Consider the following 12476-nt stretch of genomic DNA (forward strand, 5'->3'; position numbering starts at 1 on the left):
CTGCACTATTTACAATAGCCAGGATATGGAACAACCTAAATGTCCAATGACAGACGAATGGATAAAGAAGATGTGGTACGTATTTACAATGGAATATTACTCAGCCATAAAAAGGAACGAAACTGGGTCATCTGTAGAGATGTGAATGGACCTAGAGTCTGTCATACAGAGTGAAGTGAGACAGAAAGAGAAAAACAAATATCGTATATGTGGAATCTAGAAAAATGGTACATATGAACCTATTTGCAGGGTAGGAACAGACAAAAAGACGTAGAGAACGGACATGTGGACACAGTGGGGAAAGGGGAAGGTGGGACGAATTGGGAGGTTAGGAGTGACATATATACACTACCATGCGTAAAATAAGTAGCTAGTGGGAACACACTATAAAGCACAGGAAACTCAGCTCAGTGCTCTGTGATGACCTAGATGGATGGGATGGGTGGGGGGTGGGAGGGACGTCCAAGAGGGAGGGGATTATAGGTATACATGTAGCTGATTCACTTCATTGCACAGCATAAACTAATACAACATTGCAAAGCATTTATACTCCAATAAAAAAAAAAAAACTATGATGCATAAAGAGATTCATCTTAAGCTATAAGGACAAAGAAAGGTTTTAAAGAAATAGCTGGAAAGAGAAGTTAAAAAAAAAGGTACTATATAATATCCAAAAAAACCAGACTTTAAGGCAAAAATTATTACTAGAGATAATGATAAAAGGATCAATCCAACAGGAAGATACAACAAATTTATTTGTAAATTTATTTGCAACCAAGAACTTGGCCTCAAAATATATAAGGCAAAAATTTGAGAGAACTAAAAAGACATATAGATGAATCCTCACACAGTTGGAGATTTTAACACATTTCTCTCAATGAAGTGATAAAAAAGACAAAGAAGTTGGTAGTGATACAGTCGATTTGAACATGATTAATAAACTTGACTTACATGATATTAATCACACCACACTTAATTTTCTAACACTGACCAGAAAGCAAGTGTCAACAAATTACCAACAACTGAAATCAGAGAAAGAATGATCCTAGACCACAGTAGTATTAAACTAGATATCAACAATAAGAATATAGCTAGAAAATCCCCAAATGCTTAGACATTATGCAATATACTTCTAAATAACCAATGCATCAAAGAAACCACAATGGAAAATTTAAAACAATTCTAATTGAGTAATAAAAATATGATATATCAGACTCGTGAGATCCAGCTAAAGTTGCACTTATAGGGAAATTTCATAGACTTAAATGCATACATTAAAAAGAGAAGACTGATCACTACTGATTTGAGTATCCATCTCAACAAACTTTAAAAAGAACAGCAAATTAATTTTTTTAAGAAATAGAAGGAAAGAAATAAAAGTAAAAGCAGAACCTAATAGAAAATAAAGAACTTTTTAAATCTGAAAATTGGCTCTTTGAAAATCAATGGTGATCAAGAAGCAGCACAAATTACCAACAATCAGATTTTAAAAGCACATATCATTACAGATACTACAAACATTAAAAAGATAATGAAAGGATACTGTAAAAAAATGTAAGCCACATTGGAAAATTTAGATAAAACAGACAAATGCCTTAAAAGCAAATCTTGTCAAAATTGACAAAGAAGTAATAGAAAACGTGAATAGTCCTACATGAACTAAAGAAACAGAATCAATAATTCCCACAAGAAAACTCCAAATGGCTTCACCAGTGAATTCTTCCAAACATTTATGGATGCAATAAAATCAATTTTCACAAACTCAGAGAACAGAAAACATTTCCCAGGTCACTTTATGAAGTCAGCATAACCTTGATACCTAAAAGTGTCAAAGACTTTACAAGAAATTAAAAATTACTCGTCAATCCTTTTCATGAACAAAAATGCAATGTAAACGAAATATATTCTAGCATATTAAGAAGATAATGTATAGTGAAAAAGTTAGGTTTATCCAGAAATTCAAGGATGCTTTAAAATTAGTAAATGTGTATCCCTCCCCCATCCCCCCAATTTTAAACACATATCTAAACACACAGCAACTACATTCAAGCATTTTATCCTAAGACAATAATCAGACAAGGCACAGAGATATACTCTAAGATATGTATTATGACACTGTTTATAATAGCTTTTAAATGCTATATGAATATGGAATAGCTAAACAATTTATGTACACTTATCAGAATCAGTTCAAAATTATAATATAATATGGTTCTATAACTTGTTTGTATGGGTAACTGTTAATGATATATGACTAAATGAAAAAAGCAGGATACAAAAGCACGAGTATTTCTAAGGCAAAAAGACTAATTTTATATGAAAGTGAAGAAAATTAAACATATCATGAGAGAACATTTTGTCTAGGCATAATGAGTTGCCATCTTAATTTATGTTCATTAACAAAAGATATAATGCGTAACTTAAGACAATTTTCTTCAGCAGAAAGAACACTTTCTTCTCAAAATCTAGTCAAAGAAAATTGCCCAAGTATATATTTTATTTAGACCATAAAAAAATGCTACTAGATTTGAATCTATCAACAGAGATCTGCATCATACATAAGCAGTTATACTAGTATGAAGACAAAAACAAAATACCCTAAAAGCACTAAATCAATCTATGTGTTGTGTGTGTGTGTGTATATGTGTGTGTGTGTGTGTGTGTGTGTGTGTGTGTGTGTGTATATATGTATGTATATATATATATAAAACAATAATAGTCTGCATTCAAAGTGGTAAGTTTATAGGAAAAAGTTCTATTGTATAATATAAATATAAGAGGACTCAAAATTCCAACAAGTTTAAAGAAAACTCCCTTTAATTTTAGCAACTAATAAGAAAATCCACCTGCATTAAAATCATTCCAACCCAGAGGTTACATAGTATTTTGCAAGCATACCTGGAACAAGGTTTGGGGAGGGAACCTGAGGTATTTTGCTTAGGAAGGAGTGCCTAAGGGATTTAGCACTGTCTGCTCAGGTATGGTAGGGGGAAAGGGCTTAGTGTGTTTATCACTGTTGCCATGAGACCCAAATTCCTACCCTAGCTCTGCATTTTCCTAGCTACTCCCGATTCCAAAGAAGTTCCTTACCCTCTCTGAACCTAGGCTGTGAGAAAGTAAAAACAGCTCTGCTGACAATCACACTGTGATGCCTCTAAAAGACAGAGACAGACAAAGCCAACAGAAGACCACCAGGTAATAAACTCTCCCAGGGCCACTCTACAGCTCCAAAATGACCAACACTCTCCCCCAGCCCCCTTCCTTTCTCCTGACTCCTAAACAAAGACAGCTGAAAGATCTGATTACCAACCCACTTCCACTTTGTGCACGCAGCATTCAGTCCAGAGCTAGTCTCCACTTCCCTGCTCTCTCATCAGAATCATTGGGCACAGTGCAAACTCCAGCAAGAACCTCTCCGGATACCCTTTCAGGAGATTGCGTGGCCGCTCAGGCACAGGCTCCTCCTCGCCGCAGCAAGTCAATAAACCTGACTCGTTCCACTACAGATGTATTCCTGGTGGTCTTCTCCTGGTGGGTAATAGCTGCTTCTTTTTCTATATACCAACCTATTTATCCAGGGTCACTGAGAGGATTAAACTAAATGTTATCCTGTAAAATGCCAAGCATCTGCCTGGGAAACTGCTAGTACACAACAAATGTTAGCATCTCTCCCCTATGAGCTCAAAATAAAGCTACGCATGTAATTTTATTTTTTTAATCATCTACCTAGTTCATCCCTGCAAGAATCTACATCTCTGCAAAACACAGCTAACAACCAAAAAAGATAAGCCCTGAAGTAAACAGAACTCTAAGCAACCAAAACAGACATAATCGAGTCCATGAAATAAAGAGTATGCACTTTACCGTAAGAACTCCTAAAAATCTCACTTGGACACCATTTGCTCATTTTTAACACACTTTATTCTAATAAACTTTGAAAATCTGGTTTCCACACCCACAGCAAATTAGAATCAGCAACTGTAAAAAGTTAGAGAGGAATAGGTACTTACCACAGAAAAATGTAATTGCTTAAGGCAGGAGATGGGAAAACTATAAATATCAAACAGAACTTAAAATACTTAGAAATCTTAAGTCATCTTACACACAACTTCTAAAATTTTTTGACTGAACATCCCAACTATAAAATACTTCAGCATATACTCCCAATATATATATTCATTTATAAACCATATATTTTATGTCTATTATAAAACATATACTAAAACAGAATTAAAATATTAAAATATTGTTTTAATTATTAACTATTTTAAACATTATCTGTTTTAATACTGCAATCACTAAAAATACTATTACTGTTAACATACTAAGTAAGAGCACTGTTACTGAATACGCCTATTTTTTAAAATCTTGCTTTCCCCTTTTGTAAAGTTCAATGTACTCTGAAATTTGGTTTTAAGAGAAGTCAAGTCGTAACTGAAAAACCTAGCTCACAAATGCATAGATCCATACAGAACGCTATGTCACTTACTGGTTCACAAAATCATATCACTTTTCTATTGTATCACTAAATATGCACAAGTCTTTGTTAAAAGTCAGTTTCTTGATGTCAATGTTATCACAATTTTATTTTACCTGATGTCAGTCAGATATTTTTGCAAACTAAGGAAAATGTGTTGCTTTTTACGTTTCTAATAAACGGGTCTAAAGCCCACTGAAATTCTCTATGAGGAAGATTTTTCAACAGACTGGAAAAATCTAAACATGTTTTCAAATGTTCTCTCCATAACACTTCTGAAAAGCAGGTATTTTTTTCACTTACTGGTTAAAAATGTCAATTTTGCCTTAAAGAGACAACTAATTGTTTTCTAAAAATTATTTGCTGGGCTTCCCTGGTGGCGCAGAGGTTGAGAGTCCGCCTGCCGATGCAGGGGACGCGGGTTCGTGCCCCGGTCCGGGAAGATCCCACATGCCGCAGAGCGGCTGGGCCCGTGAGCCGTGGCCGCTGAGCCTGCGCGTCCGGAGCCTGTGCTCCGCAACCTGAGAGTCCACAACAGTGACAGGCCCGCGTACCGCAAAAAAAAAAAAAATTATCTGCCAGGTAGCATACTATTGATACCTTCTTGCCATCATGGAAAAGATCAGTATCTAAAATGTTCATCTTTCGTAAAATAAAAATGTGTAATTCAGCTTTGAGTTCTACAATTCTTTAAGTACTTTGACAGTGAACCTCTGCTCCCCTATTTTTAAAAGTAACTATATAATACACTATGACAGAAAAGCTGTAGAAACTTTGAGAAACTCATGGTGCTGCTTTTGTTCTCCACATTACAAAATTCCCACACCTTCCCCCAGCAAACCATGCTCATGAGAACGTGGACCTAGAAAAGCCTCGAGGCTTTTTCAGATCCAATCCATATTTTAATTCAAAACCTCAATTCTTCCCTCTTTTTGGAGCACAAAATAACAACTAGAAGTTCTAATATTTTTATTCTCACATCGCAACTGACTTGCCTCATCTCACTTTGTAAATTACTAGTAGTGAAGGGGCATAAGGCTTCACAATCTATATTAGATGCTGAGGGTATGACAGCTATAGTTTATAGAATAATGATTACACAGTAAAGGAGTCAATGAACTTCACTGAAGTGAATCAATATTATTCAAATGATGGCTCTAAGTCACGGAAAGTAAATTATGCGTAGCATATTACACGTAAGCAAATAGGACAGTAATCCAAAATAAATTGGGATATTCCCCAAAACAACCTTTAGGTATTCAAAAAATTTACTGATTCAAAAAAATTTATTACCCACGGTTTTTAGTTACCATGAATTCTAGTCACTTTCAGTTTTTCCCCCCTCAGAATGAGAGGAATTCTTAGAGCATATTTAAGGAGTATATACTTCAGTCTCCTAAATCATATTTACTGTTCCATGTTATGAAAACCAGTAGAGCCATCAGTACTTTATCGATCATTTAAAATAACTTCAAGCCTTACACTAAAAATATATTTTTCATATTCCAAATAGTAATAGAAGCAGACATCACAGACTTCATATTTAACACCATTATTAGAAATAGTAGTAGTATGGGACAATATTTACCTTTCCCATAAGTAACAGAGAGAGTAATGCTTTAGGAGTCAAGAAAACTCTCAACAGTTTTTTTTGTTGTTGTTTGTTTTTTTTGCGGTACGCAGGCCTCCCACTGCCGCGGCCCCTCTCGCTGTGGAGCACAGGCTCCTGACATGCAGGCCCAGCAGCCATGGCTCACGGGCCCAGCAGCTCCGCGGCACGTGGGATCTTCCCGGACCGAGGCACGAACCCGTAGTTATCCCCCGCATCGGCAGGCGCACTCCCATCCACTGCGCCACCAGGGAAGCCCCTCAACAGTTTTTAAATGTCTATTCTGTTTCAGAAATTACAGGAGATCTAATAAAGGTAAGACACATATTCATGTAAATTTGACATCACGTAAGAATCTGAAATACACTGACAGAAAATGGTTCACAGGAAGGAAAGATCACTGTGGAGTAGAATGAACTAAAAACCGTTTTCACAGGAGAGGGACATGAGCTGGAGTAGGATTCAGAGCTAGAAAGGAAAAGGCATTCAAAGAAGAGGGAAATAATGTGTCATTTGTTTTCTCAATAAAAATGCCTAATTCAGAACACCAAATTTAAGACACATTCAAGTAAAACAATTTAGAGAAACACTCCATAAGAGATATGTTAATTAATAAGCCGTTCATCAAGTCACCTACGTGTGTGTGTGTGTGTGTGTGTGTGTATAAGTATATATACATAAATGGTACTATCTACCCTTTAGCTTCATAGAACCCCCCAACTTATACTGGGAATAAGAAGTTCCACCAAGAGAATGAAAAATTAAGAAGAGCTGTAAGTAAAGAGAAAATCTGTGCATTACATCTTTTGGGGGGGGATTTTTTTTTTAACATCTTTATTGGAGTATAATTGCTTCACAATGGTGTGTCAGTTTCTGCTTTACAACAAAGTGAATCAGCTATACACATACACACAACCCCGTATCTCCTCCCTCTTGTGTCTCCCTCCCACCTTCCCTATCCCACCCCTCTAGGTGGTCACAAAGCACCGAGCTGATCTCCCTGTGCTATGTGGCTGCTTCCCACTAGCTATCTATTTTACATTTGGTAGCGTATATATGTCCATGCCACTCTCTCAGTTCATCCCAGCTTACCCTTCCCCCTCCCTGTGTCCTCAAGTCCATTCTTTACATCTGCGCCTTTATTCCTGTCCTGCTCCTAGGTTCTTCAGAAGCTTTTTTTATTATTATTTTTTAGATTCCATATATATGTGTTAGTATACGGTATTTGTTTTTCTCTTTCTGACTTACTTCACTCTGTATGAGTTTCTAGGTCCATCCACCTGACTACAAATAACTCAATTTCGTTTCTTTTTATGGCTGAGTAATATTCCATTGTGTATATGTGCCACATCTTCTTTATCCATTCATCTGTCGATGGACACGTAGATGAATGGATATTGTAAATAGAGCTGCAATGAACATTGTGGTACATGACTCTTTTTGAATTATGGTTTTCGTCCTGGCTATTGTAAATAGAGCTGCAATGAACATTGTGGTACATGACTCTTTTTGAATTATGGTTTTCTCAGGGTATATGCCCAGTAGTGGGATGGCTGGGTCATATGGTAGTTCTATTTTTAGCTTTTTAAGGAACCTCCACACTGTTCTCCATAGTGGCTGTATCAATTTACATTCCCACCAACAGTGAAAGAGGGTTCCCTTTTCTCCACACCCTCTCCAGCATTTATTCTTCATAGATTTTTTGATGATGCCCATTCTGACTGGTATGAGGTGATACCTCATTGTAGTTTTGATTTGCATTTCTCAGTGATTAGTGATGTTGAGCATCCTTTCATGTGTTTGTTGGCAATCTGTATATCTTCTTTGGAGAAATGTCTATTTAGGTCTTCTGCCCATTTTAGGATTGGGTTTTTTTGGTTTTTTGATATTGAGCTGCATGAGCTACGTGTAAATTTTGGAGATTAATCCTTTGTCAGCTGCTTCATTTGCAAATATTTTCTCCCATTCTGAGGGTTGTATTTTCGTCTTGTCTATGGTTTCCTTTGCTGTGCAAAAGCTTTTAAGTTTCATTAGGTCCCATTTGTTTATTTTTGTTTTTATTTCCATTTATCTAGGGGGTGGGTCAAAAAGGATCTTGCTGTGATTTATGTCATAGAGTGTTCAGCCTATGTTTTCCTCTAAGAGTTTTATAGTGTCTGGCCTTACATTTAGGTCCTTAATCCATCTGGAGTTTATTTTTGTGTATGGTGTTAGGGAGTGTTCTAATTTCATTCTTTTACATGTAGCTGTGCAGTTTTCCCAGCACCACTTATCAAAGAGGCTGTCTTTTCTCCATTGTATATTCTTGCCTCCTTTATCAAAAATAAGGTGACCATATGTGCGTGGGTTTATCTCTGGGCTTTCTATCCTGTTCCATTGATCTAGATTTCTGTTTTTGTGCCAGTACCAAAGTGTCTTGATTACTGTAGCTTTGTAGTATAGTCTGAAGTCTGGGAGCCTGATTCCTCCAGCTCCGTTCTCAAGATTGCTTTGACTATTCGGAGTCTTTCGTGTTTCCATACAAATTGTGCAATTTTTCTTCTAGTTCTCTGAAAAATGCCATTGGTAGTTTGATAGGGATTGCATTGAATCTGTAGATTGCTTTGGGTAGTATAGTCATTTCCACAGTGTTCATTCTTCCAATCCAAGAACATGGTATATCTCTCCATCTATTTGTATCATCTTTAATTTCTTTCATCAGTGTCTTACAGTTTTCTGCATACAGGTCTTTTGTCTCCTTAGGTAGGTTTATTCCTAGATATTTTATTCTTTTTGTTGCAATGGTAAATGGGAGTGTTTCCTTAATTTCTCTTTCAGATTTTTCATCATTAGTGTATAGGAATGCAAGAGATTTCTGTGCATTAATTTTGTATCCTGCTACTTTACCAAATTCATTGATTAGCTCTAGGAGTTTTCTGGTAGCATCTTTAGGATTCTCTATGTATAGTATCATGTCATCTGCAAACAGTGACAGCTTTACTTCTTCTTTTCCGATTTGTATTCCTTTTATTTCTTTTTCTTCTCTGACTGCTGTGGCTAAAACTTCCAAAACTGTGTTGAATAACAGTGGTGAGAGTGGACAACCTTGTCTTATTCCCGATCTTATAGGAAATGGTTTCAGCTTTTCACCACTGAGAATGATGTTGGCTGTGGGTTTGTCATATATGGCCTTTATTCTGTTGAGGTAAGTTCCCTCTACGCCTACTTTCTGGAGGGTTTTTATCATACATGGGTGTTGAATTTTGTCAAGAGCTTTTTCTGCATCTATTGAGATGATCATATGGTTTTTCTCCTTCAACTTGTTAATATGGTTTATCACATTGATTGATTTGCATATACTGAAGAATTCTTGCATTCCAGGGATAAACCCCACTTGATCATGGTGTATGATCCTTTTAATGTGCTGTTGGATTCTGTTTGCTAGTATTTTGTTGAGGATTTTCTGCATCTATGTTCATTAGGGATATTGGCCTGTAGTTTTCTTTCTTTGTGACATCTTTGTCTGGTTTTGGTATCGCTGATGGTGGCCTCGTAGAATGAGTTTGGGAGTGTTCCTCCCTCTGCTATAGTTTGGAAGAGTTTGAGAAGGATAGGTGTTAGCTCTTCTCTAAATGTTTGATAGAATTCGCCTGTGAAGTCATCTGGTCCTGGGCTTTTGTTTGCTGGAAGATTTTTAATCACAGTCTCAATTTCAGTGCTGGTGATTGGTCTGTTTATATTTTCTATTTGTTCCTGGTTCAGTCTCAGAAGGTTGTACTTTTCTAAGAATTTGTCCATTTCTTCCAGGTTGTCTATTCTATTAGCATATAGTTGCTTGTAGTAATCGCCCATGATCCTTTGTATTTTGCAATGTCAGCTGTTACTTCTCCTTTTTCATTTCTAATTCTGTTGAGTCTTCTCCCTTTTCTTCTTGATGAGTCTGGCTAATGGTTTATCAATTTTGTTTATCTTCTCAAAGAACCAGCTTTTAGTTTTATTGATCTTTGCTATCGTTTCCTTCATTTCTTTTTCATTTATTGCTGATCTGATCTTTATAATTTCTTTCCTTCTGCTAACTTTGGGGGTTTTTTGTTCTTCTTTCTCGAATTGCTTTAGGTGTAAGGTTAGGTTGTTTATTTGAGATGTTTCTTGTTTCTTGAGGTAGGACTGTATTGCCATAAACTTCCCTCTTAGAACTGCTTTTGCTGCATCCTATAGGTTTTTGGGTCATCACGTTTTCATTGTCATTTGTTTCTAGGTATTTTTTGATTTCCTCTTTGAGTTCTTCAGTGATCTCTTGATTATTTAGTAGTGTATTGTTTAGCCTCCATGTGTTTGTATTTTTTACAGATGTTTTCCTGTAATTGATATCTAGTCTCATAGCATTGTGGTCGGAAAAGATACTTGATACGATTTCTATTTTCTTAAATTTACCAAGGCTTGATTTGTGGCCCAAGATATGATCCTGGAGAATGTTCCATGAGCACTTGAGAAGAAAGTGTATTCTGTTGTTTTTGGATGGAATGTCCTATAAATATCAATTAAGTCCATCTTGTTTAATGTATCACTTAAAGCTTGTGTTTCCTTATTTATTTTCATCTTGGATGATCTGTCCATTGGTGAAAGTGGGGTGTTAAAGTCCCCTACTATGACTGTGTTACTGTCGATTTCCCCTTTTATGGCTGTTAGCATTTGCCTTATGTATTGAGGTGCTCCTATGTTGGGTGCATATTTAGAATTGTCATATCTTCTTCTTGGATTGATCCCTTCATCATTATGTAGTGTCCTTCTTTGTCTCTTGTAATAGGTTTTATTCTGAAGTCTATTTTGTCTGATATGAGAATTGCTAGTCCGGCTTTCTTTTGATTTCCATTTGCATGGAATATCTTTTTCCATCCCCTCATTTTCAGTCTGTAGGTGTCCCTAGGTCTGAAGTGGGTCTCTTATGGACAGCATATATACGGGTCTTGCTTCTGTATCCATTCGGCCAGTCTATGTCTTTTGGTTGGAGCACTTAATCCATTTAAATTTAAGGCAGTTATCAATATGTATGTTCCTATTACCATTTTCTTAACTGTTTTGGGTTCGTTATTGTAGGTCTTTCCCTTCTCTTGTGTTTCCTGCCTAGAGAAGTTCCTTTAGCATTTGTTGTAAAGCTGGTTTGGTGGTATTGAATTCTCCTAGCTTTTGCTAGTCTGTAAAGGTTTTAATTTCTCCATCGAATCTGAATGAGATCCTTGCTGGGTAATCTTGGTTGTAGGTTTTTCCCTTTCATCACTTTAAATAGTTCCTGCCACTCCCTTCTGGCTTGCACAGTTTCTGCTGAAAGATCAGCTGTTAACCTTATGGGGAGTCCCTTGTATGTTATTTGTTGTTTTTGCCTTGCTTGGGCATTAGATCTTAATACACCCTTTCTTCAAAGTTAAAATTTTTCTATTCTCTAGACCTTTAACGAGCATGACATTTTCCCCTGGCATAATCTATATCTGTCATTTTTAACTTGGAAAAGTGATAAAACTTGTTTGAAAAGAAATTCATTTTAATAATTTCCTGTCCACTAGAGGGCTCCAACATTTCTTCCACAAATGTTACAGATATGACATTACAATAAAAATATTCATTAAGCACTGAAAAAACTCAAATTATCATTAGCTCACTTAACCCCAGACTAAAAATGGTTACATCTGCTACAATTTTACATTAATAGTTTTAAAAGATACACGGTTTTCCTGTATTTTATCATCTAAAACATTTTGAATAACCAAAATTGCTTTGCCATTATTCTCACACTAATTGTCAATGTCTCTCTTAGGTAGGGTTTTCAATTTTACAGATATCATAAAGTATACTTTCAGTCCAAAGCTCTAAATTGTAGTTCAAATGTCTTATATAATAGTTTTATGAATACAATAATTTATTTCTTGATAACTTTCCAAATCCAGAAAATTACCAGCTTATCCACCCAGCCTTAGGCTTTATTACTAACAGAAAGAGTAAACATTTTCTTTCAGAAAAACCTAAGTCATTAACATAATTCATGCTACAATTATAAGCAGTGAATATTGCCCATCATAAACTATGATTTGCGCTGAGGCGAAAAAAATGAATCATTTAAACACAATGTATTATAATGATATTCTGTTCAGATATTTTCATATTTTTCTCACAAATAAGTTATTACACTGGAATGTTAGTAAATCTCCTAGTTCAAACTCAATCACTCTTAGCAAAGGAAAAGCCAACATTTTAAGTAAACACATTTATATAATTTATAGGCCATCTTTACAGAATGTTCATTGGAAAAGTATCAACTGCAAATTATTTTTGTAAAGAATCTAGCAAATCCATTCACGGGGGATACCACTCCCACCCATCCTCAAAAGACTGACTTGCTAAATTTGGATTGTAAGA

General features: G+C 35.9%; 1 protein-coding gene and 1 long non-coding RNA gene across 4 annotated transcripts in view; one reads left to right on the forward strand and one right to left on the reverse strand.

Annotated features, from left to right (window-relative positions):
* Positions 1–12476, forward strand: part of LOC109550252 (uncharacterized) — a 272632-nt gene that overhangs the window by 124528 nt on the left and 135628 nt on the right. Inside the window, exon 4 of one of the 3 annotated variants that reach the window (XR_012327549.1) lies at positions 6789–6859. The exons of the other annotated variants lie outside the window; for them this stretch is intronic. This is a non-coding gene — a long non-coding RNA (uncharacterized lncRNA). The remainder of the gene's footprint in view (positions 1–6788; positions 6860–12476) is intronic. 3 annotated transcript variants of the gene reach the window in all.
* Positions 1–12476, reverse strand: part of UBL3 (ubiquitin like 3) — a 70113-nt gene that overhangs the window by 54202 nt on the left and 3435 nt on the right. The window lies entirely within an intron of this gene.

Source organism: Tursiops truncatus, chromosome 18 (genome assembly GCF_011762595.2).
Source record: "Tursiops truncatus isolate mTurTru1 chromosome 18, mTurTru1.mat.Y, whole genome shotgun sequence".
NCBI classification, from domain to species: domain Eukaryota; kingdom Metazoa; phylum Chordata; class Mammalia; order Artiodactyla; family Delphinidae; genus Tursiops; species Tursiops truncatus.